Source organism: Oncorhynchus gorbuscha, linkage group LG15, assembly GCF_021184085.1.
Source record: "Oncorhynchus gorbuscha isolate QuinsamMale2020 ecotype Even-year linkage group LG15, OgorEven_v1.0, whole genome shotgun sequence".
NCBI lineage: Eukaryota > Metazoa > Chordata > Actinopteri > Salmoniformes > Salmonidae > Oncorhynchus > Oncorhynchus gorbuscha.
In genome coordinates, this window is record NC_060187.1 from 31,444,133 (window position 1) to 31,469,890 (window position 25,758).

The following is a 25,758-nucleotide window of genomic DNA, read 5'->3' on the forward strand; positions in this document are numbered from 1 at the left end:
GTGTAAAGAAGGACACGATGGTGAAACAATATTGATTAAGATCAATACCAGTGAAGAGTGCTTCTATTAAACTTTATAGTAGTACAAACCAGTATGCTGCTGGAATGTGGCTTATAAATGGTTTCAAGTGGGGAAGCTCTGAGCAAAAATATGTCAACTGCCCAAGCAAAGAACAGAAGATGGCATTCCTCTCAGTACAGACAAGAGCTTGAGAGAGCACTTGTTTAAAGGACAGAGCTCCAAGACAACAAGACAAGCAAGGCTGTGAACTGAACATTTCAAGGGAAGGCTGAGGCGAGGGGGGGAGGGGAGAGAGAGATCATGCTGCAATGGATGACATCATGCTTTGCTTGTTCACCTCTCAGGCAAAAGCTTTACCGTTAGAGTCCACCCAAGCACGCACCCCGCCCAATCCCCCAGCACTGAATCAAACTACCGCTTTGAGCTAGGGTGAGTGTTTTCTTGCAATGCCAGGAATACCTCATAATTTTATAGTGGATGTGGATTAGTCAGAAATACCAGTAGTGTTACAGTATGAGTGACCTCCTTCTGCTGCTGTCTGAAGTACACTGGGCGGTACCAGACCTGTCTTCTGAGTAATAAGATTCTTGACTAGCCTAAAACATGAAAGAGAATGTAGGCTTTAATGGAAAGGCTGGTGTAGGGCCTTATGCTGGAATAGAAGTGATCAGAGAGTGACTAGGTGTTGGATTACTGCCACTGGCAGTGGGGAGAGCTGACGGGGCCCTGGGAGTGTACAATCTCACGTATTTATAGGCATAGTATTTGATCAGGAGTTCTCTCTATGATCTTGTCTGCGAACTGTCAAGTCCAAAGTATCAGATTTTGACACCCTGCTTCGTGTGATGGAAAGCTTGTGTATTCATTGGTTATGCTGCTGCTTCCGACAGTTGATTATGTCCAAAGCCTCTGTACTGCTTCATATATGCATTCAAATCCTCCAAGCATTCTGTTTGTACACTCTGTACACTCTGCAGCTCTGCCTAGCAGAACAAGCACTCTCTGGCCTTGGCCTGATGCGAACCACCCACATGAAGGGACTTAAAAGGTGCCCTGGTCCCATTTCTCATGTATTTAGTATTTATTAGGATCCCCCATCAGCTACAGGATTAAAACAATTACATCACAACAACAAAAACAGCCTATATCATAAATAAAACAATACATCATATTGCATTATTACTCTATTATTAGAAATGTACAATATAAAATATAACATTTTACAGTGTGTGTGCGTATGCGTGTTTGTGTGTCTCTCTTCAAAGTACACATCATAAGGTGCTGTTTTATCAGGGGTTTTTTTTAATCAGATTTTTTTACTGCTTGCTTAAGTTACTTAATGTGGAAGATAGTTCCATGTAGTCATAGTACTGTGCCTTTCCCAGAGTCTGTTCTGGACTTTGGGACTGAAGAGACCCCACTTGGGAGGTCTTGTGGGGTATGTATGGGGGTCTGAGCTGTGTGTTAGCTGTTTGAACAGACAATCTGGTGCTTTCAACATGCCACTACTTCTCACAAAGACAAGTAGTGATGCAGTCAATCTTTCCTCTACTTTGAACCAGGAGAGATTGACAAGCATGTTATTGTTATTAGCATGTTATTGTTATTGTTAATGTTATTAGCCCTCTGTGTACATTTAAGGGCCAGCTGTGCTGCTCTGTTCAGGGCAAACTGTAATTTGCCTATGTCTTTTTGTGTGACACAACCATATAACTGGGTGATAGTGCAGGTGTGATAAAATGATGGCCTGTAGGACTTGTTTTGTTGCTTGTGATGTCAAGAAAGCAGAGCTTTACAGACAGACCTGTCCCAATCTTAGCTACCTTGCATCAATATGTTCTGACCATGTCAGCTTACATTCTTGGGTTACACCTAGCAGTTCGGTCTTCTCAACTTGCTCAATTGACACATTATTCACTACAAGATTTAGCTAATCATTTGTCCTAAATTCAATGCTTTTAGTTTTGGATATATTAAGGATTAGCTTATTACTAGCCACCCATTCTAAAACTGACTGCAGCTCTTTAAGTGTTGCAGTGATTTCACTTGCTGTGGTAGCTGGCATGTATAATGTTGAGTCATCAGCATAAATAGACACACAGACTTTACTCAAGACTAGTGGTAGGTCATTAGTAAAAATATAAAAAAGTAAGGGTCCAAGAACGACCGCTACCTTGTGGTATCCCAACTCTACCTGGTTTACGTTAGAGGGGCTTCCATTTAAAAAAACACCCTCTGTGTTCTGTTAGATACTGTAGGTAACTCTCATTCCATGATATGGCAGAGGATGTTAAGCCATAACACATATGTTTTTTTCAGCAGCAGATTACGATCGATAATGTCAAAAGCTGCACTGAAGTCTAACAAACAGCTACCACAAAATTCTTATTACCAATTTCTTTCTGCCAATCATCAATCATTTGTGTCAGTGTTGAGTACGCTTCCCTATATGCGTGCTGAAAGTCAGTTGTTAATTTGTTTACTGTGAAATAGCATTGTACTGTATCTGGTCAAACAACTTCTTCCAAAAGTTTACTAAAGGTCAGTAGCAGGCTGATGGGTCGGCTGTTTGAGCCAGTAAAGGGTGCTTTGCTATTCTTGGGTAGAGGCATTACTTGTGCTTCCCTCAAGGCCTGAGGGCACACACTGTCCTGTAGGTCTAGATTGAAGAGATGGAAAATAAGAGTGGTAATATAGTCCGTTACCATCCTCAGTAATTTTCCATCAAAGTTGTCAGTACCAGGTGGTTTGCCATTTTTGATAGACAGCAATAATTGTTACACCCCTTCCACACTCACTTTAAAGAATTCAAAATAACAATGCTTGTATTTCATAATTTGGTCAATTATTAAGGGATATGAAGGTTCAGAGTTTGCTAATCTTGCCAATGAAAACGTAATTCAAGTAGTTGGCAATATCAGAGGGTTTGCGATGAATAAGCCATCTGATTAAATGAAGGATGTAGCGGAGTTTGCCTTTTTGACAAAAATGTCATTTAAGCTGCCCCAAGGATTTTTAATCATCCTTTATATCTTTTATCTTTGTTTCATAGTACAACTTCTTCTTCTTTTTGTTTAGTTTACTCGTATGATTTCTCAATTTGCAAATCGGCTTTGGAGCCAGACTTTCGCCTCGTCCCTCTCAACCATAAAATGTTTTAATTCCTCATCAGTCCACTGGGTGCATGCTTATCAGTAATTTGAAGAAGCAATTTCATAAATGTGTAAATTCTGGCATCTGGTTGCTCCTCAATACACACAGACCAGCAAATATTCTTTACATCTTCAACATAGGAATCACTACAAAACCTCTCGTATGATCTCTTATAAACTATTTTAGGCCCAGTCTTTGAAACTGGTTTTTCTAGATATGGCTACTATACTATGATCACTACATCCGATGGGTGTGGATACTGCTTTAGAACATATTTCTACAGCATTAGTAAAGATGTGATCAATACACGTGGAAGATTTCATTCATATATACCCTGGTAGGTTGAATAATAACCTGAACCAGATCGCAGGCACTGGTTACAGTCTGAAGCTTTTTCTTGAGTGGACAGCTTGAAGAAAATGAGTCAATATTTAGGTCACCCAGAAAATATACCTCTCTGTTGATATCATATACACTCTCTGTTGATATCACATACACTATCAAGCACTTCACACGTTATCAAGATACTGACTGTTAGCACTCAGTGGTGTATAGCAATGTTCCACAAGAATAGGCTTTAGTTGAAGCGGGTGAACCTGAAGCCATAATACTTCAACAGCATGACATGAGATCCTCTGTAAGCTCTACAGGAATATGACTCAATGTATACAGTAACACCTCCCCCATTAGCATTCCTGTCTCTTCTGTAGATGTTGTAACCATGTATTGCTACCATTGTGTCAAATTAATTATCCAAGTGAGTTTCAGCGATAGCAAGGAAATGATTGTTATCTGATGTTTGTAAGTTATTGATTTCATGAACCTTGTTTCTGAGGCTACATATGTTATTGTGGGCAATTATTGCCCTTTTCTGGGTTGCTTATTTGCGCTGATAGTGCAAGGTGAACTGCTCCCAATGGGCTTCCTACTAGGGTCAATTGTCTCAGTGCTTACAGTGTAATTCAGGTTTATAGGCACATGATTACTGATGACAAAAGCTGTCAGATTGACATAGGTATTCAGGGAAGTGAGAGAAACATAAATTAAGTTACATTGACCGTACTACCATTTCTACAGGAGGTGATTTGCATTCCATGTCCTCTGTTGTTGATTACCACAGAGAGGACTGGAGCATTAATATACCCTGGCTGACAGTCTCTAAAACAGTTTGCAATGTTGCTGGAGATAATCTTGGAACCCCTGCGGTTAGGGTGAACCCTCTCTCTTTTACAGAGTGCTGGTTGCTCCCACAGGAAATCAAAATGGTCACAAAAGGAGACATTCTTGTTCCTGTTGACAGCATTTGTAAATATGCTGTCAACAGTGAGTAGGCTGGGGACGTACTGAAGCCTATGTGTGGATGCTAGGTGTGAAGCTGACACCATATCCGTGGCATGGACAGACAGGTGCACCCGCTCCTGGGAGCACTGTGCTAACATCAATGCAAATGGTGGACCAGATTTCAGTTAGTCAGAACTATCATACACAAAGATAGTTGTGCAGAGTTTTAAAAACTTCTGTACAGTACATATTGACTTCCATCTATGAAGAAGAAAAAAATATTCATTTAAATGACTGCTGAAAAGGAGAGGAGAGGGTTGTGTGAGATGTTTTAGTGCCAGAACCCAAAGATGCAAATGATGGGAGATGGTTTTAAAATATGAAATATGCATGAGGTGATGAAATATGAGCATATTCAAAGCATTTTTAAGTGCAGCTTTAATCTAATGGAGTATTAGTCACCCCAAAATGCACTGCGAAAGCTTGTGTGATACCACAATCCCTCTCTCATCCACCCTGGCTTGCAATGGATTCTGGAGGCTATTACTGTGAGAAGGTAATAGCCACTCCTCATAGTGGTGGGATGAATCGAACAGACGGATATATTATTCATTGTGTTTTAATTTCCACTGTGATATACAGATCTACTCAACATTTATGCTTTAATATCCTGAATGCCTCATTGAAATTTTACAATGAATACATTTTTTATATAAAACTACACAGCAATAACTGTTAGTCCCAAGGGAACAACATTGTTATTAGTTATACATTTTTACAAACACAGTTTTAAATCAGAGAAGAGATAGAGATGGGCAGTGTGTGAATACAGTGCAGGAACAGTGTGTGAATACAGTGCAGGAACAATGACTAATATGATTGTGCTTTATCCTGTTGAGTTGGGTCCCTCTTACTACGGCAGGAGAATTGGTTTCTCTCTGGGACTCTCATAGTGTTCAATGGATAGAGAAGGTGGGTGCAACCATCACTCACCAGTGGCCATTCTCTGCCTCATCCAGGAACTGTACTAAATCCCCTGACTCCAGAGACAGGTCCTGCGCTGTCCTCGACTCGTACGTCAACTGGACACGGAAGCGATCATTGTCCCGCTAAGAGCAGGGAGAGAATGGATGAGGAGGGTGATTTAGAGGAGATGCCCTATCCTTGTAGTCGTGGTTTGTCTTTGCATGTGATGGTGTGTAACTTGTGTGTGTGTCATGTGACGTGTGTATGTCTCCACCAATCTATTCTATGTGTGTGTACAGCATGTCCATCTGTCAGTCTCATGTTGGACTCAGGGAGCATTATTCTCAGTGTGGTAGAGTTGTGAAGCAGGCCCTCCATTAAAACAGATCTCCGGCTCTCATACATCAGAAAGATTGTAATGGAAGGAGAAATCCGGAGGCTCTGGGGAGACCCACACTAGGCTATTTTGTCTTTTAAATGTCAAGTCGTCAGCCCGCGTTAACAAGATGGGTGATGGTGGGAAATAATTAAGCAGAGAGGATTTATTTCCCGGGATTTGAAAGGATTTAAGAGGAGCAACAAGATGGAGGGGATGAAGTTACCTGTCAGGATTTATTCAACATTACTTACATTTTTATTACTGGACTGGTCCTCACCATCCGAAGAGTTGGAGAGCTCCTCTGCACTCGAATGGATGGTTTCAAAGTCCTCTGTGTCCATTGAAGGCAAACACCGTTGGGTCCAGCCTAGAGAAAAAGAGCACACAGAAAGAAGACAAGGTCCTGTTAACCCTTCAGTTGACTAGAATAAGTGAACACGTTCGTTTTAAGACATGGCATTACACATCCACTGCTTTGCAAATGTACCCTTTACACATAAGCATTGAACATTCTGAAACGTTTATTCTGACAGTCAAAGAAGGTTTGAAGAAGTTGGAAATATCAACAACAACAAAAAACACAATGCAAGAAACCAATCGAAAAGGTGTCACATACAACAAGACACTCAATGGCAAAAAAAGAGAAAAAATGTTTAACCAAAACCAGCAAAATGAGAAAAGATAAATAGGTCATAGCGTGACTTTCCATCAGTAGATTACCTGGTTGAGAAGTGGACCTAGGCACAGCTGAATCAGTGCTTGTGGTGCCTTTGTGTCTGCTCGCAGCAGGGATAGCACTGCGTAATGTATCTGGGAGGAAATGAGCTCTTTACAGACCACTGGGATGCCATTTTACATCACATTGCAGGAAATTGATATACGCATTCAGAAATAAATTAAGGAGCCATCATCGCTCCACAGCCACACTGACTCATTACCAACAACATGGCACTGCTAATGTGAAGTCATCTTGTTCAGCACTTTTTGTGCCAAACTAATACATATACCATGCATCACATTGAATCACAACGGAGCAGGCAAAACACACACCCACACATGAACACAGACACGCATGCCAGCACACATGCACGCGCACACACACACACACACACACACACACATGTCACCTCACCAAAATGCAAAGCCGTCCCCATTAACAAAGACGGCTGAACATGCACAGATCCACAGCATACTGCTATAGCTATAGCTACCTTCATAACCGAATGGTGTTGGATCACTCTTTATCTCATGTCTTTTGGTCTTTTTAACATGAGTTGAAGGAGGACCTGTCAGGGGCAATGAATGCATAGTGGAAGTGTTAGTGGAAAATGAGATCTATTGAGACAGTCAAGCAAAATCCATTCTATTGTACATTCTCAGTTTTCATTGCTCATAAATGATTGAAATACTTGATTAATTAGGAAGAAGAAAGGAGGGAAATATTGGCAAAATTAAGTTCTCATCTAAATTCCACAACAATTGCACATGCTTTGCAGCTCTGAATGTCACCCCACATTCCAAATGTCAGCTTATCAAAATTTACATTTGATTACTATGGTTTCTCAACAACAGAAAATGTTCCTTTTTGTTTCATTTCTGAGAAAGACATCATCTCGTCATTCATCATCTCATCAATATCATGAGATTCATAAATGGGTAGGACTTGTCAATATTTTTTTTTAATTCTCATTACCTTAGCTGACTCTTACTCTCTACATCTCTAGCTCTCTCTCCCTTCCCTCTCTCTCTCTCAAAGAGCCCTCTCACTAACCGGTCTGTACCAGCTCTCAGCCCCTTTCAAAAGTTTGATGGCGAAGGAAGGAGAGATAAAAAGAAAGCGAAAGACCCCAGGCAATCAGGTACCTTTTGTGCGTCTGGTGGCGGAGACACTGATAGAGGAGGCTAAAGAGAAGCGGCGCGTGACATCTGTCACCTTAGATGGAGGATCGGCTGTGAAAGGCAGGGCAGGGTTAGCAATTAGCTGGGCAGAAGAATATGAAGGAGGGAGAGAGGGATGGATGGCACAGGAAGGCACAGAGAAGCATTTTAATGGCAAGGCTAAATGAGCATATTGCTTTGAGGATTCCTGCCTTTTCTCTGGATTGACTTCTGATTTGATACAAGACTTGGTGATAACTGTCACTGTTGATTCCTCACTATACACTGTCCAGCTTAAATGTATAGTGTGACATTTTAGCAATTAAGCCCTTTTTTCTACTTACCCAGAGTCAGATGACCTCATGGAGTGTATTTTTGTGTCTCTTCATGCAGTTTGAAGGAAGTAGAAGCATGCTAGCTGTTCCTTTAGACTTCCAGTCATTGCGTTAATGATAGTTAGCAATGGCTCCAGACCTTCAACTTCCTTCAAAACAGCACGCAGAGACTTAATTGCCAAAATGGCACGCTATCCCTTCAAGATTATTAATTTCTCTTAGTTGTATCAAATTAGTGAGTTCAAACAGGCAGGCGGTTGACTGTGGGACTGAGAAACATGCAATGAATGGAGGAGACACGAGGAAGTGCAGGAAGATGAAGACAAATCGTGGACATTGCGGGCGGGTGGCGGCATCCTCACAGGCGCATATTAGAAACCAATTATTTTGTCGATTTTTTATTTCACCTTTATTTAACCAGGTAGGCCAGTTGAGAACAAGTTCTCATTTATAACTGCGACCTGGCCAAGATAAAGCAAAGCAGTGCTACAAAAACAACAACACAGAGTTACACATGGAATAAACAAACATACAGTCAATAACACAATAGAAAAATCTGTATACAGTGTGAGCAGATGAAGTAAGGAGCAGTGGAGGTTCTAGACCATTTCGACTGGGGGGGGCCAAACTGGGGCCAGTTGTACTTATAGTAGGGGCCAGTTACATTAGACGTTATTGTTGTCATATCATTTTCTTCACTGCATTGCATTAGCAGGCAAAAGAGAATGTTCCGCATTGCCACTGTCTAATAAAGGATGTTAAAAAAAAGAACGACAGCAAAAATGAGATACACCACATTTAGGGGGGCCACAAGTGGTTCCAAAATTGTTGTCACAGGGGCACTGGCTCCCATCCAGAACCGCTAGTGGTAAGGAGGTAAGGCAATACATAGGCCAATAGTGGCGAAGTAATCACAATTTAGCAATTTACACTGGAGTGATATATGTGCAGATGAGGATGTGCAAGTAGAAATACTGGTGTGCAAAAGAGCACAAAAAAAATAACAAATATGGGGATAAAGTAGGTAGTTGGTTGGATGGGCTATTTACAGATGGGCTGTTTACAGCTGCAGTGATCGGTAAGCTGCTCTGACAGCTGATGCTTAAAGTTAGTGAGGGAAATATAAGTCACCAACTTCAGTGATTTTTGCAATTCGTTCCGGTCATCGGCAGCAGAGAACTGGAAGGAAAGGCAGCCAAAGGAGCTGTTGGCTTTGGGGATGACCAGTGAAATATACCTACGGGTGGGTGTTGCTATAGTGAGCAGTGAGCTGAGATAAGGCAGAGCTTTACCTAGCAAAGACTTATAGATGACCTGGAGCCAGTGGGTTTGGTGACGAATATGTAGCGAGGACCAGCCAACGAGAGCATACAGGTCGCAGTGGTGGGTAGTATATGGGGCTTTGGTGACAAAATGGATGGCACTGTGATAGACTGCATCCAATTTGCTGAGTAGAGTGTTGGAAGCTATTTTGTAAATGACATCGCCAAAGTCAAGGATCGGTAGGATAGTCAGTTTTACGAGGGTATGTTTGGCAGCATGAGTGAAGGAGGCTTTGTTAGGGAATAGGAAGCCAATTCTAGATTTAACTTTGGATTGGAGATGCTTAATATGAGTCTAGAAGGAGAGTTTACAGTCTAGCCAGACACCTAGGTATTTATAGTTGTCGACATATTCTAAGTCGGAACCGTCCAGAGTAGTGATGCTAGTCGTGGGAGGGGTAGCGATCGGTTGAAGAGCATGCATTTTGTTTTACTTTCATTTAAGAGCAATTGGAGGCCACGCAAGGAGTGTTGTATGGCGTTGAAGCTCGTTTGGAGGTTTGTTAACAAAGAAGGCCAGATGTATACAGAATGGTGTCGTCTGCGTAGAGGTGGATCAAAGAATCACCCGCAGCAAGAGCAACGTCATTGATATATACAGAGAAAAGAGTTGGCCCGAGAATTTAATCCTGTGGCACCCCCATAGAGACTGCCAGAGGTCTCGACAACAGGCCCTCCGATTTGACACACTGAACTCTATCTGAGAAGTAGTTAGTGAACCAGGCGAGGCAGTCATTAGAGAAACCGAGGCTGTTGAGTCTGCCGATAAGAATGCAGTGACTGAGTCAAAAGCCTTGGCCAGGTCGATGAAGACGGCTGCTCCTACTCTATTTTATCGATGGCGGTCATGATATCATTTAGGATGGGTGGGGTATGGGTGGGGTATGGGTGGGGTGGTGTATTGTAACAAGATGAAATCTATCGACAACTCAAGTTCACAGCGAGGCATTACCTCGGCGGGCCAATAAGTACAAAAACATCACCCCCTCAGTGTCCATTTCTCTTCAGCTAGCCTGCTCTGCATCATGAATGGAGCCAACTACACAGTATTAGATTATCACCATACAAATGACGACATATTATGTACAGTAATGTTATTGCCCACTTACAAACCTCAAGACCCCTGTAATAGCACCAAAGTGGTAAGTAAATAATAATCAAATAAACCTCTCCCTGTTCAATTGGTTTGTTTAACTAAAATAAATCTAATGTTTGTTGTAAAAATATAATCAGATGTAGCTAATCAGGCTATCAGTATTGTTATTAAGGATGTATTCTGTGGAGAAGAACCTTGAATCAAACCATCCTCTTAAAAAAATGTTAATACACTTTTGAATGTCAAAAGCATTACAGGCTGACATTTACTAAGGCTACCTGTCTGTGAATTTAGCCTTCATGCATTTTCATTGCCTGGATGCCAAGGTTGTTCCATAGTCTTGAAAATGTGAAATCCCTTTGTTCTCGAGACATACTAGTATTTGGAAAATTCTAATCAAATCAAATGTTATCTGTCACATGCTTCGTAAACTACAGGTGTAGACTAAGGGTGAAATGCTTACTGACGGGTTCAACAATCCCCAACAATGCAGAGTTAAAAGATACAAAATAAAAAATAATGACAAGAAATAAATACACAGTGAATAACAATAACAAGAAAAATAACCATATAACTAATAACTATATACTATGGCTATATACAGTGAGTACCAGTACTGAGTCGAAAAAAAAAAAACCATCCAGTGAGCGGAATTCCTGTGGGCGAAAACAGATCGTTGATGAGAGGTCGAAGGAGAATGGCAAGAATCGTGCAAGCTAACAGGCGGTCCATAAACAAGCAAATAATGGCATGTGGTATGCAGAACGGCATTTCAGAACGCACAACTTCTCACGGATGGGCTATTGCAACAGATGACCACATAGGGTTCCACTCCTATCAGCTAAAAACAAGAAGAAGCACCTCCAGTGGGCAGGCGATCACCAACACTGGACAATTGAGGAAGGGTCCGACAAATTCCAGTTCCTGTTGGGTCATGCTGATTTGATGTAAGCAGCATGATTCTATGGCCCCATCCTGCTTAGTGTCAACAGTACAGGCTCGTGGCGGCGGTATAATAGTGTGGGGAATATTTTCCTGGCACACATTAGGTCCCTTGATACCAATTGAGCAATGTTTCCATTCCCCAAAGAATTCAGTCTGTTCTGGAGGCAAAGGAGGGTCCGACCCGGTACTAGATGGGTGTATCTAATAAACTGGCCACTGAGTATATATATATAGGGATAAAGTGACTAGGTAACAGGAGAGATAATAGATTGATCTGTAGCAGCAGCGTATGTGGAGCAGGAGCATACGTGATGTGTGTGTGTTATCGGTATGCATGTGTGTGCATATGTGTATGTAGGAGTATGTAATGTGTGCATGTGTGTGTTGGGTTGTCGGTGTAAGTATGTGTGAGTGTGTGGGTAGAGTCTAGTGTGTGTGCATAGTCAGTGCAAAAAAGGGTAAATGCAGGTAGTCTGGGTAACCACTTGATTAGCTATTTAGCAATCTTGTTGAGCAGTCTCATGGCTTGGGGGTAGAATCTGTTTAAAGTCCTGTTGGTTCCAGACTTGGTGCACTGGTACCAGTTTCCGTGCGGTAGCAGAGAGGACAGTCTACGGCTTAGGTGGCTGGAGTCGCACAATTTTTTGTGCCTTCCTCTGACTCCGCCTGACATAATTTACATACACTAGTTCTCTGCTCTAAGCGAAAACACCAGTGTGTATTAGCAGCACTGCCTGCGGCACGAGGACATAGAGAGTAGCAGAATAAGGATAATGACTAACAAAGAGAATGAATGAGAGTAGGTGAAGTTGTATACAACACAATGAGTGGGACCTCTTCAAAGACGGGATGGGGACATGGTGGTGATAAGGACAGGTGAGCAGGTCAGTGGAGATGTCATGGCTTCTTTACCTGAGGGAAGAGACCTTCTATTGGAGAGGCCCTGCAAGGTGAAGCGCTTTCTAGCGAGAGCAGCATTGTGGTCAGGGCTATTAGTTGCAGAAGCCTCAGCTAGGGAGGGAAAGGGAGAGGAAAACAATAAAGGAGAAAGCAGAAGCAGAGGGTAGAGAGAAAGCCTGAGGGACGACTTTGTAAGAGTAATGGATACCATGACAATCCTGGACATTATGAAGACCCCTATTCAACCACCCACACTTGAGTCCGCATGAAAACTGATTCAAAGATCAGGGGTAGATCAACCTAAACCTATTTCTGAAAATATATTCAAATTGTCACAAGTTTGAAGAGTGCTGTTATGTTTGTAAGATTATGTTGGAGACAGATGGTCCTTAATGATGGCTTTATTCTAGATCTTTCTCATCTCCACTAAACAGGTCTCTCTCTGGTCTAATCACAATGCTGACAGAGCTCTGAGATGCATAATACGTTTGCCATGGAATTTTCTGGAGACTTTCACCATACGGACAAACCTGGTCCATGATTTACCCCTCTATGTTCCATCAACACAACCTGCATTAGGAAGAGAAGAGTCCTCCACAATCATGCTGGAACTGCAACGGTATAAGGATTTAGACACCTGCCAATGCCAAAACTAGAAGACAGTTTTACACTTTTTCAAAATGGACAGCTTGTCTTGGAGAGTGTGTGATTTCAAGGACACTTGAACTACCTGCCCTGGAGGACTGCTCAAAATGTCCATATTATCATGTACATAATTATCACCTTCTGATTGTGAGAACACAGAATAATCACAACTTCCAGGTTCATCTCTTCTCACACCTCTGTCAAAGCTGCCAAACAGAGAGATGTCAACGCAGCTGCTGCTTCTGTCCTCTGAGGTTACTCTGGCCTTCTGGAGATCTTGAGATTAGAAAATAAATCTGAGCTTTTGGACAACTATGAGAGAGAATACAGTAGACTGACTAAGCTACCACTGCCTGTGGCAGGCCAGGCGCAGTGCACACTGACGCCTCGCCAGGTGTACGGTGTTTCCTCCGACACATTGGTGCGGCTGGCTTCCAGGTTAAGTGGGCGTTGTGTCAAGAAGCAGTGCGGCTTGGCTGTGTTGTGTTTCGGAGGATGCACGACTCTCTACCTTCGCCTCTTCCGAGTTGCAGTGATGAGACAATTTGATACCACGAAATTGGGGGAAAAAGCTGGGTGGAAAAATGTTTAAAAAAATAAAGAATGGGAAAGCCTTTCATCAGACTATCTGAGCGTGGTATATATCGTACCGTTGGCAGAATCTAACAGCTAGTCAGACTAACCCCAGATGACTGGGGAAGAATAGTGGGAGGTGTACTAGTGGGACTACAGTATTTGGGGTCATGACCTCTGGAATGGGTCCTTCTGACCAAAAAGGAAACAGTCCCAATCAGGTAAATGGTTGGCATCAGTTACATATGGGTCAAAACTAAAAAGACCCACAGACCACAGTTCAAAACTTATTGTAGTCAAAACCGTACTGTACTGCGGTTGTGTAACTACATGAATAATGTAGACATTTTAGTATAAGGTTGGTACTGAAAAACACCATTGCTCAACTAGCTTCTGTAATATTCCTTTCCCACAGAGGAGAATGGGAGAGATTTCATAGATTTTCTCGGTGATTCTGTGGTGGGGGGTAATAAAGGGCCTCATGCACCCAGGACTAAGCACCTGTCGGATCCACTTACTTCTAGAGCCAGGGATGTCCAGCCACTGGCCACATCCAGAGTCAAAGAGCAACTCTCCTCTTCTAACCACCACCACCCACTCCCTGGAAGAATCACCCACTCCCTGGAAGAATCACCCACTCCCTGGAAGAATCACCCACTCCCTGGAAGAACCACCCACTCCCTGGAAGAACCACCCACTCCCTGGAAGAACCACCCACTCCCTGGAAGAACCACCCACTCCCTGGAAGAACCACCCACTCCCTGGAAGAACCACCCACTCCCTGGAAGAACCACCCACTCCCTGGAAGAACCACCCACTCCCTGGAAGAACCACCCACTCCCTGGAAGAACCACCCACTCCCTGGAAGAACCACCCACTCCCTGGAAGAACCACCCACTCCCTGGAAGAACCACCCACTCCCTGGAAGAACCACCCACTCCCTGGAAAAACCACCCACTCCCTGGAAGAACCACCCACTCCCTGGAAGAACCACCCACTCCCTGGAAGAACCACCCACTCCCTGGAAGAATCACCCACTCCCTGGAAGAACCACCCACTCCCTGGAAGAACCACCCACTCCCTGGAAGAATCACCCACTCCCTGGAAGAATCACCCACTCCCTGGAAGAACCACCCACTCCCTGGAAGAACCACCCACTCCCTGGAAGAATACCATTAGCCCAGCTCCCTCGCACTGTGATGCAGCAGCGCTCTGCTGCCGGCCTTTACACAGCGTGAAATCTTACCCATTACCTCATCCTCATCTGCCAGTATAGTGTATGTAGTGAGCGATCAAAGGGAAGTGGTGGTGAGGGGTTGGCTTGGGCTGATGCCGAGACAGAAAGAGTTGGAGCCAGTAAAACATCCCAGCTAATTGTGCCATCAGTGTGGTGTCTTTCATAATGCCATTATGGGTTGATTTGTACATGGAAGTTGCTGCCTTTTGTTTCCAGTCAGCGGAGCTGGTTTGGCAGGGCCGGGAGCCTGGCGGGGCTGGCTGCGGCTGTGTGACATCTCACCTCGTTTCTGTCTCATGTTGGGGCTGGGGTTGCTCCTCCTGAAGCCTGTCTCCGGGCTAGACGAGTCCGACTGCCTCAGGGCCATTTTGCGCATGTTTCTGAGTGGAGGAGAGGAGAGATATAGGACAGTCAATCACACAGCCACTGTAGAAGCGTTACATTCACTATCCTTGAGAGCATCTGTGCGGTGCCGCCATTCAATCACACGACATGATGAAAACGTTGAGAGACGGAGTACTCTACCTCATGGGAGCATGATACACATTCTCAGTGATCTTCTGATGGAGTTGACTAGCCTCTGTGAATGGAGAAAAGAAAATGGCATTGGAATAGAACGTAGATTTACTTTCAATGGAATGACAGGGATATTAGTTTAGGTTAAATTGACATAAAAAGGTCAGTGAGGTGAATTTGTTGGGTGAGATCTTAGGTATGCAAGTGTGTGTGTGTGTGTGTGTGTGTGTGTGTGTGTGTGTGTGTGTGTGTGTGTGTGTGTGTGTGTGTGTGTGTGTGTGTGTGTGTGTGTGTGTGTGTGTGTGTGTGTGTGTGTGTGTGCGCGCACATGTGTTTGTTGTTTGCATGATTGTGCATGTCACACTGTGTGTAGGTAGGACTGTGTGAGAAACCTGCAGTCAAAAGCAGGCTGATAAGCCTATGTGTTTCAATGCCATGCGATAAAACAGGAGAAATCCCAGGAGTCACATAAGCCACAGGAGAGTCCGTGGACCAAAACATCGCAGTCAGACCTGAAGCCATAGACCAAAACAGTGGTGCAGACAGAATGGAAGCCACTAATCCGTGTCTTTAAAGGCACAGTGCAGTCAAAATGATAATGCCCTTTTAGTGTAAGAGCTGTTTGAAAAGACTGCCTGGAATTTCAGCCTCTTCTGGTGGGATGGAGTTTTGGCCTGCCTGGTGACATCACCAAGGCAGGCAGTACATTATTTAATAGACCAATAAGAAAAATAGTTCCAAAACTATCTGCCAATAATAGCTAATTTTCAGTATTCCCCTCCCCACTCAGACCACTCACAGACAGTCCTATCAAAATTCTTGCTTGCGAAATTGTTCTTTACTAAGAAGCTATTTTTGTTTCTTTTTGACAAGTTTTATTGGAAAGAAAAATCACAGTAAAGTACTTAATTGTTACCCAGAAATGATTTGATATTGAAAGAAAAATGGCTGCATTGGACCTTTAACAGGAGGACAGGACAGTTAACTGCCAAGGCCCACGGGAGTCATCAAATCAAACAGCTGCAGCCGGTATCCTCAGTACAAGCCATTGCTGGAGCTGGATGGTCTGTATACTGGCCTTGTCCTGCTATTACACAAACCCTACATCGCCGGGCTTTTTAATACCTCACACAGTGGCTTATCTTGTGTGCCGCTATTTTCTGCCCTCCCCCCGCTCGCCAGCCGAGACAGGCGTAAATCACCTCCAACCCTCCAGCAGGCCAGAGCATCTTTCTCTCACTCTGCTTCATATGAGGGCTGCTATGTCATTACTCAGTCCCCTCACACACACACATCCTCTCTCTCATACACACAGCTTGTCAGTCCAGCCGAGTGTAGACAGAGCAGAGGGTCGCTTTCCTGACTGTCAGGAGCTTCAGAGCGGAACAGTCGGCGATTGATGCATACTGCTGGAGGGTGTGTGTGTGTGTGTGTGTGTGTGTGTGTGTGTGTGTGTGTGTGTGTGTGTGTGTGTGTGTGTGTGTGTGTGTGTGTGTGTGTGTGTGTGTGTGTGTGTGTGTGTGTGTGTGTGTGTGTGTGTGTGTGTGTGTGTGTGTGTGTACTGTACCGTCAGGGCCAGGTATGTGTTCACAAACAGTTGTCCACCTCCCTCCCCTACCTCTAAATCATCTCTCCTCCAACACTGAATAACCCCCCCTTCCCACTGCTTAACATTCACATCAGCATTCTGAGAGGGTTCAGGGTTGTGTTCAGATGTCTAGTGCTGTATGAGAGAGATGGTGGTTTGAATATGCCTAGAGAAAACCCCCACACACTGTATACCTCTGCAAGCTTCGAGCTGGCCCGTCAGAACTTTTCGGATCTCTGACACCCACATGTTCTTCACATCCATGGAGGGAGCCTGTGGAGACACACAAACACACAGTTATACATATATATATATATATAAACACCCTGAGGTTTCACTCTACAGCCTGTCTCACACCAGACAATGGATGTTTCTGTGAGAATGATGTCTGTGGGTGGCTACTCTTCATAGGGCAACACTGCCACCCAGTGGTCAAAGGGTTTGGTTTCACCAGACCAGAGAATCTTGTTTCTCATGGTCGGAGTCCTTTAGGTGCCTTTTGGCAAACTCCAAGTGGTCTGTCATGTGCCTTTTACTAGGAGTGGCATCCATCTGGCCAATCTACCAAAAATGCCTGATTGGTGGAGTGCTGCATAGATGGTTGTCCTTCTGGAAGGTTCTCATCTCCAACGATTAACTCTGGATGTCTGTTAGAGTGACCATTGGGTTATTGGTCACCTCCCTGACCATGGCCCTTCTCCCCCAACTGCTCAGTTTGGCCGGGCGGCCAGCTTGATGGTTCTAAACTTTTTCCATTTAAGAATGACGGAGGCCACTGTGTTCTTGGGGACCTTCAATGCTGCAGACATTTTTTAGTACCCTTACCAAGATCTGTGCCTCGTCACAATCCTGTCTCTTTTGCTTGGACATGCACTGTCAAGTGTGGGATCATATATAGACAAATGGTGGCTTTCAAAATCATGTCCTATCAATTGAATTTACCACAGTTGGACTCCAATTATTAGTAGTAGAAACATCTCAAGGATAATCAATGGAAACAGGATGCACCTAAGCTCAATTTATTTTGACGGTCTGAATACTTATGTAAATAAGGTATCCGTTTTTTATTTGACAATAAATTCGCAAAATTTTCAAAAACCTGTTTTCGCTTTGTCCTTATTTTGCTTATTGAATTTAATCCATTTTAGAATAAGGCTTTACGTAACAAAATGTGGAAAAAGGGAAGGAGTCTTAATACTTTCCAAATGCACTGTATACTACTTAGTAAAGGATGTTACTGAATCACCGTTTTATCAAGTTTATATAGTATGTATTTAGAATTCTTTAGACTATAACTGTTCATATCAAATGGGAACAATGGATATGTTTTGGAAGTTGTTTTTTTACACAGAAACTATATGGACATGTACCTGAATAATATAGACCTCCTCTCTGCCGTTATACCAGACCTCAAACTTCTTAATGTCTCCTTTGACATTTTCTGTGATTCCCACAGCACTCATCTGAAACAAAGGCAAGGCTGTGGTTATTAAACAGGACAGCTTTATATTTGAGATTTACACCACTGATTCACACTAGGATGCCCTTGTATTCTCCCAATGTGAACTGCTAAAGCTTTTTCTTTACAAGCTGAAACGTGTCTTTTCACTTCTATTGAGCGATGAGCAGCACTATTCATTGAGTTGGTTACATGCACACTAGCCAGCGAGTGGGAGCAGAAAACAAGTTCAAAGGTTTCCTCAAGAAAACATATGGTTGTTCCAGGATCCCAGTGATGAAAGGTTCCTGTCATCGTAGGGCCCGGTTTACTGCCTTGATTTTTCATGTGTCTAGATAAGCTTGAATTGAAATATGGGGAGTGACAGTGAATTACCAAGGTTCTCAGGGGTCTGAGAGAGCCACTGTGAAGTTTCCATTTGAGGCGGGGGGAACTTAGTGTAGGACAGTGGGCAGTATGGCCCTACAGGCAAGCAAATGGACTTTCAATTTCAGGTCAGAAATAGTTCTCCTACACAAAAGGTGATGTTTGGTATATACACACAGGTTATGTTTGTCCAAAAAGAACTGACCCCACCAACCGACCTCACCTTTAGTGAGTGCTTGAAGCTATAGGAGGGGGATGGCTTCTCGTCCGTGGTCTCCTCCCGCTTCTTACAGAAGAGCAGCATCTTGTTGTAGAGGAACAGGTGCCTCTGCATGGGCTTGAAGCGAGCCAGGTCCTTCACCTTGCTGTGGCCCTTCTTGTGGTCCGTCCACACGTTGAACGAGCCTTGCATCAGAAGCTTCCCCAGCTCACTAAGGTTTCCCTAAGGGGTGAGAGAGACACGGAGGCCATCAGTCCCACACCCACACAGTACACCCTCTATACATCTATACAGCCTAGCTATGACAGTCTCTCTCCTCCCGATTAGTCAAACTCATTTACGGCAGGGTTTCCTATAACTTTCCCACAGCCCAGCAGATCCACTCTAAGATAGGTATCAAACTGATTTGTCAAACCCTTAAACTCCAGCCCAGTCATACTGACCTCAAATCCTGTTATGGCGATCTGATGCATGGAGTCATTGACAGACTTGATGATGTCCAGCATGGTGGCCAGGGCCTCCTCCAACTCAGCAGTACCCTCCTGATTCTTACTGCATTTCAGCATCTCCTAGAAGGGGAACAGAGCCAGTAGGGACAAAGTGAAGTTGGATAAATAATGTATCTTTCAGTGTTTGGCTTAGTCCTACACAAACAACAGACCAAGTCTCAGAATGAAGCCTTTCCAACCACACAGGCTACTGCAAAGAAACCGCTCTAAAACCAACAGCAACTTATACTATTCAATATCCATTCAGCTGTGTCTTTTCAGCAACATGGCTACAGGTACTGACCTATCTGTGTGGTTGGTTGTCCTGCAAGATATCAAGGTGCACTAGGCATGACAAATACATATACTTGAGACTTCCAATCAGATTAGGACTGAATGAAGTGTTCTGCATGTTCGTCCAAGGATCAAGTTTGAGTATAATATCTGTTATCTGTTATCTGTGTGTTGATGTAGAAGGCTTGATTGTATGGTGAGAGATTTGACTGTGATAAACTTGCCTTGAGCATCAGCTGGTACTTGGTGATCCTCTGCACAGGCTTGAGTAAATATGCATCCAGGGAGAGTTTGTGGTCCAGCTTCTTCTGACACTCCTGCAGTAACAAACATCACAGAATGTTTCTAGTTGCAATCATGTTATAATTTCAGTCATCCAAACAGAAAATGTAAGTTTGTCCAATGACATGTTGCTTAATGGAAACTGACACCATTATATAGTGGAATACTGTATCATAACCATGTTAACACTGAGACACATAGGGAAGGGGAGTCACCTGGAAAAACAGGCCGTCACCACACTGTCTCCACAGTGCCTCTGATCGTGGCTTGTTCTGACAGTATTTCTCATAGATCTGCAGCTCTTCTTTCTGGAGAGAGACACACACAGAGACTTGGCACTGCAACACACCGTAACAACACAGTAACGGCCTTCAGTTTCCAAATGACATTAAACACAAGGAACTCACCCTTTTCAAAAAGCAAGTCCCCACCAACTCTGGCCTCTCCATGCAATTTTCAAGCTCTTTGAAAAAAGTCCTGTGAACAAGAAGGAATAAGTGAACTCAATTACACATTTCCTGTTTGCACTTTACAAGGCACATCAAGTATAACATTGGATACAATTGCATAGCAACTTCACATTCAGTTACATCAGATTGCCATTTCCTATGCTGGGAAGTAAAGCGGAAGTGTGGAGTAAAGAGTGGGTTGGAAAATGATAGCTTGTGGGCAGAGTCTGTGCACTTCTGTTTGGAATGTCTGTGATGTTAGGAAAGCCGGAGATGCCGGTCGGCAATTATTTTCCTCCTGATGGTTAAATGGGTTCGATTCCCGGGACCACCCATACGTAGAATGTATGCACACATGACTGTAAGTCGCTTTGGATAAAAGCGTCTGCTAAATGGCATATATTATTATTATTAATAATGCAGGTAAAACTCCGGAACCTAGTTGTAGCAGGGACCTTAAGGGTTGCCTTATTTCCTGGGGTGAGTGAACTGAGCAGTCGGGCAAGTTTTTAAAAAAAAACTGAAAACAAAAATGCAAGGAATTCCAGTACGCCAGCCTTAAACGGGACCATGTCTATGTTCCCTCAGCCCCATGTCGCAAACCAGGGGTCAGCAACCCAAATGAGAGGAAGAACATTATTCTCTCAATATCTAGTATTTTATGGTGGTGCACGGAATGTGATAAGTATATTACATAGGGCGATTCCAACAGAATGATGCTGACTCTCAGATTCTTCAATTTAAAAAGCATGCCGAACAAAATCCAATGATTGTATAGTTTGCAAAGTTAAAGAACTCTATACACAAGGACTACTTTTAATTCCAGCAGCCTAACATAGCTACAGGGCCTTCAGAAAGTATTCACACTGCTTGACTTTTTTCACATTTTGTTGGGTGAGAGCCTGAATCTAAAATGTATTAAAGTGAGATTGTGTCGCTGGCCTACACCCAATAACCCATAATGTCAAAGAGGAATTATGTTTATACAATGTTTTACAAATTCATTCAAAATGAAAAGCTGAAATGTCTTGAGTCAATAAGTATTCAACCCCTCTGTTGTAGCAAGTAAACATTCTCACCCTTTGTGCAATATTAGTGTTTAACATGATGTTTTGAATGACTACCTCATCTCTGTGTCTAACACATAACAATTATCTGTAAAGGTCCCTCAGTCTAGCAGTGAATTTCAAACACAGATTCAACCACAAAGACCAGGGAGGATGGCACCTATTGGTAGATGGGTAAAAAAAAAAAGACAACATTGAATATACATTTGAGCATAGTGAAGCTACTAATTACACATTGGATGGTGTATCAATACACCCAGTCATTACAAAGATACAGGCATCCTTCCTAACTCGGTTGCTGGAGAGGAAGGAAACCGCTCAGGGATTTCATCATGAGGCCAATGGTGACTTTAAAACAGTTAGAGTTGAATGGCTGTGATAGGAGAAAACTGAGGATGGTGCAACATTGTAGTTACTCCACAAGACTAACCTAAATGACTAACTGAAAGAAGGAAGCCTGTACCGAATAAAATATATTCCAAAACATGCATCATGTTCGCAATAAGGCACTAAAGTAAAACTGCTAAAAACGTGGTAAAGAAATGAAACTTTATGTCCTGAATACGAAGAGTTATGTATGGAGCTAATCCAACATGTCACGGAGTACCACTTTCCATATTTTCAAGCATAGTGATGTCTGCATCATGTTATGGATATGCTTGTAATCGTTAAAGAATAAAATCCTAGAGGAAAACCTGGTTCAGTCTGCTTTCCACCAGACACTGGGATATGAATTCACCATTCAGCAGAACAATAACCTAAAACACAAGGCCAAATCTACACTGGAGTTGCTTACCAAGAAGACAGGGAATGTTCCTGAATGGCCGAGTTACAGTTTTGAATTAAATCTACTTGAAAATCTATGGCAAGACCTGAAATTATTGTCTAACAATGATCAACAACAAATTTGACAGAGCGTGAAGAATGTTGAGAATAATAAATGGGCAAATGTTGCACAATCCAGGTGTGGAAAGCTCTTAAATACTGACCCAGATACTGACCCAGAAAGACTCACAGCTGTAATTGCTGCCAAAGGTGCTTCTACAAAGTATTGACTAAGTGGTGTGAGATATTTCTGACATTTGCAAAAATGTCTAAAAACATCATTTCTTTTTTAAATTCAGGCTGTAACACAACAAAATGTGGAAATCCGTCAAGGGGTATGAATGCTTTCTGAAGGCACTGTACTGGGGCGTCACAGAAGCAGTATATTTTGTTTACCTGCTACACTGGAAGCGTAACTTTTGGTCAGGGCAAGCAGAGTGCAAGCCCCTTTATCCTATTGCTCTCACCGTATGTATTAACTGAAGAGGATGTGGGCGATGACACTACGGAAAGCTATTCATTTTCAATAGAAGAAGTGAAGTGGGCAGTGGGACCATAGGGTGATGCGATCATGGGCAAGGGACATTAACATGGTGGGACCAAATTTGGGGAAAGCTGAACTTTATGCAAATACTCTGACATCGCGGCACAACTGACCAGTCTTTGCTCTCTATAGCTTCCAACCCCTACTGGATTGGCTGTTGACACCTAGCACTACCTAGCATGCTTGGTAGCACCCACACAAGGATAAGGCTAGCGTGGTGAGACGGAATACAAGTGCTAGTTAATAGGTACTGTCAGGTATGAGCGGTGTGTCAAAAATCTTGAAAATAGAACAAAGAGCGTAATTTTAAGCTCTAGCAGTGCACTCATCTCTTGGAGCTGGCGCACTCATGCCAAGGTTTCATTGAAATGAATAGGAGCTTCTCACGCTCTGCAAAAGTTACACATCCGATGTAGCAGGCCAGTAAAAACATATGTTTAATCAAGAGAACGACAAGTTATGGCATTTCTGCATGTAAACAACTGTTTTCCCATTTCTTGGGCAAGTGACAATAATCTTCGGGAAACCAAAACAATACTGCTGACTGGCCACTGGGAAGTGCCTTTCAGAACTTAAACAAGGTCCAATGCAGCCGTTTTTATCTCAATAGCAAAACATTTCTGGGTAACAATTAAATATTGTTTCTCGTAACAGGTTCAGGAATGGCTGACAAATCACAACATTGATCTAAAATGAACCGTAATAGCACTGTTGGAAGATTTGGAAAACCATTGTCAATCAATCAACAGTATAATAAAACACGTATCTTTAAATTACAATCTGTAGATACTATGCGATTAGACAGGTTCAGAATTTATGTGAAACATCACAGCACAGTTGAAAAATATATGACATGGAAATCAGAAGAGAGCGGTTTACGGAGATAGGTGGGATGAACAGAGTAGCAGAGGGGTGGGTTTAAAAGCAGTGAAATGTGGAGTGCGATTGAGATTGCGTCATCTGTGGATCTGTTGGGTCGGTATGGGAATTGAGTGCATCCAGGTTGTATGAGATGATGGTATTGTGAGCCATGACCAGCCTTTCAAAGCACTTCATAGCCACAGGTAAGTGCTAAGGGCCGATAGTAATTTAGCCAGGTTACATTGGTGTTCTTGGGCACAGGGACAATGGTTGTCTGCTTGAAACATGTTGGTATTACAGACTGGGTCAGGGAGCGGTTGAATGTCAGTAAAGACACTTGCCAGCTGGTCAGCGTATTCTCTGAGTATGCGTCCTGGTAATCAGTTTGGCTCTGTGGCCTTGTGAATGTTAACCTGTTTACAGGTTCTACTCACCGAGGCTACGGAGAGCATGACCACACAGATGTCCGGAATAGTCGGTGCTCTCATGCATGGTTCAGTTTTGCTAGCCTTGAAGCACATAGACGGTATTTCGCTCGTCTGGTAGGCTAACATAACTGGTCAGTTCGCGGCTGGGTTTCCCTTTGTAATCCGTGATAGTTTGCAAGCCCTGCCACATCCAACAAGTGTCAGTGCCGGTGTAATAGGATTCAATCTTGACGCTTTGCATGTTTGATGATTCATTGGAGGGCGTAGTGGTATTTCTTACAAGTGTCTGGATTAGTGTCCCACTCTTTGAAGGTGGCAACTCCTTAGCAAATAGCAATTTCTCAAGTAAGAATTTTGCTAGGACTGCCTTGGAATGGTCAGAAGTTTAGAACTCTCTTCCTATTGGTTTATTAACTAATTTACTGTGTGGTGATGATACCAAGCAGGCCAAAACTCCATCCCACCAAAACAGGAAGAAATTTCAGTCAGTCTTACACTAAAAGGATATTAGCATCATTTTCACAATTGCACAGTATTATGTATTATTCCAACATCATAGTGTGGAAATATATATCTAAACACAGAAAAATCTTGTTTTTCACTGCACTGGACCTTTAAAGTCGATCTCTGTGTGAGTTATGACAGTGATTAAGAAGTTGCAGAATGTTTTTTGGGGGGCTGCAATGAGAAAAAAAGTTTTTCTAAATAAATTGGCTTAGGCTATAAATACATAACGTGACCACTGTTTTCTCTGGCCAGATGGGACAGTTATTTCTTACACTACGTTTCTAGTATTATTACCTATAGCCAAAAATAACTTTGGGATATTAGATCTCACCAGAAATTCAACTTCCCTGAACTGGACACTTTCTTTGAACATCCCAAGGCAGTTGGCAGCCCCACTCATCCCGTTGCAACACAAAAACATCAACGCCGGAGAAGAAGTGGGGTTCTAGTCAGACTCAGGTGAAGAGCAAATTATCCAATGCTAACGTGTATATTACAGGCTGACCACAGCGCTCTCGTCGCGTGTGCTGCAAAATAAAATGTAGAAATCTATGTTATTCAATTTTTGCTCGCGCGCGCGCCAACAAGCATCTGCGTTACCAAGGGCTAAAATCGGTTCAATTTCTGATGCAGATCGCGCTGCAAGTCCTGCCTCTCCCATCTCCTCATTGGTTTATAGATGCAGGTACCCACGTGCCATCTCCTCATTGGTTATACCTACGTGGGTGACTGAAATACGAATGAGGTCAGTGGCGTTAATGCACCTAACTTATGAAAGTTGCCAATCGCAACATAAAGTCAAAAGAAGAAAAAGCCTGGAAGGAAGAGAGATGACTAGAAATGATTCGGTTGACCTTTTTATGTGTGGATTAATTGGTGGAGTAGAGGACCTTGTGCATTTCAGGTAGAATAACAACTCAATGTATATATCCCAGGACAAATTAGCTAGCAACAGCAAATTAGCTAAATAGGACAAACTAGCTAGAAAGTGCAAGGAAACTAGCTAAAGTGCCATAAATGTTTAATGCTTTTCGACCTGTCCCCAAATAGATTAAATTGGATCAGTGTTTCTTTTGATATTTTAATCTGCGTATCTTGATTGCATTTTGTGTGGGGGGACAAAATAAATGTAT

At 42.9% G+C, this 25,758-nt stretch overlaps 1 pseudogene; it reads right to left on the bottom strand.

Moving 5' to 3' along the window:
• Positions 1-25,758, bottom strand: part of LOC123996929 — a 115,360-nt pseudogene that overhangs the window by 2,138 nt on the left and 87,464 nt on the right.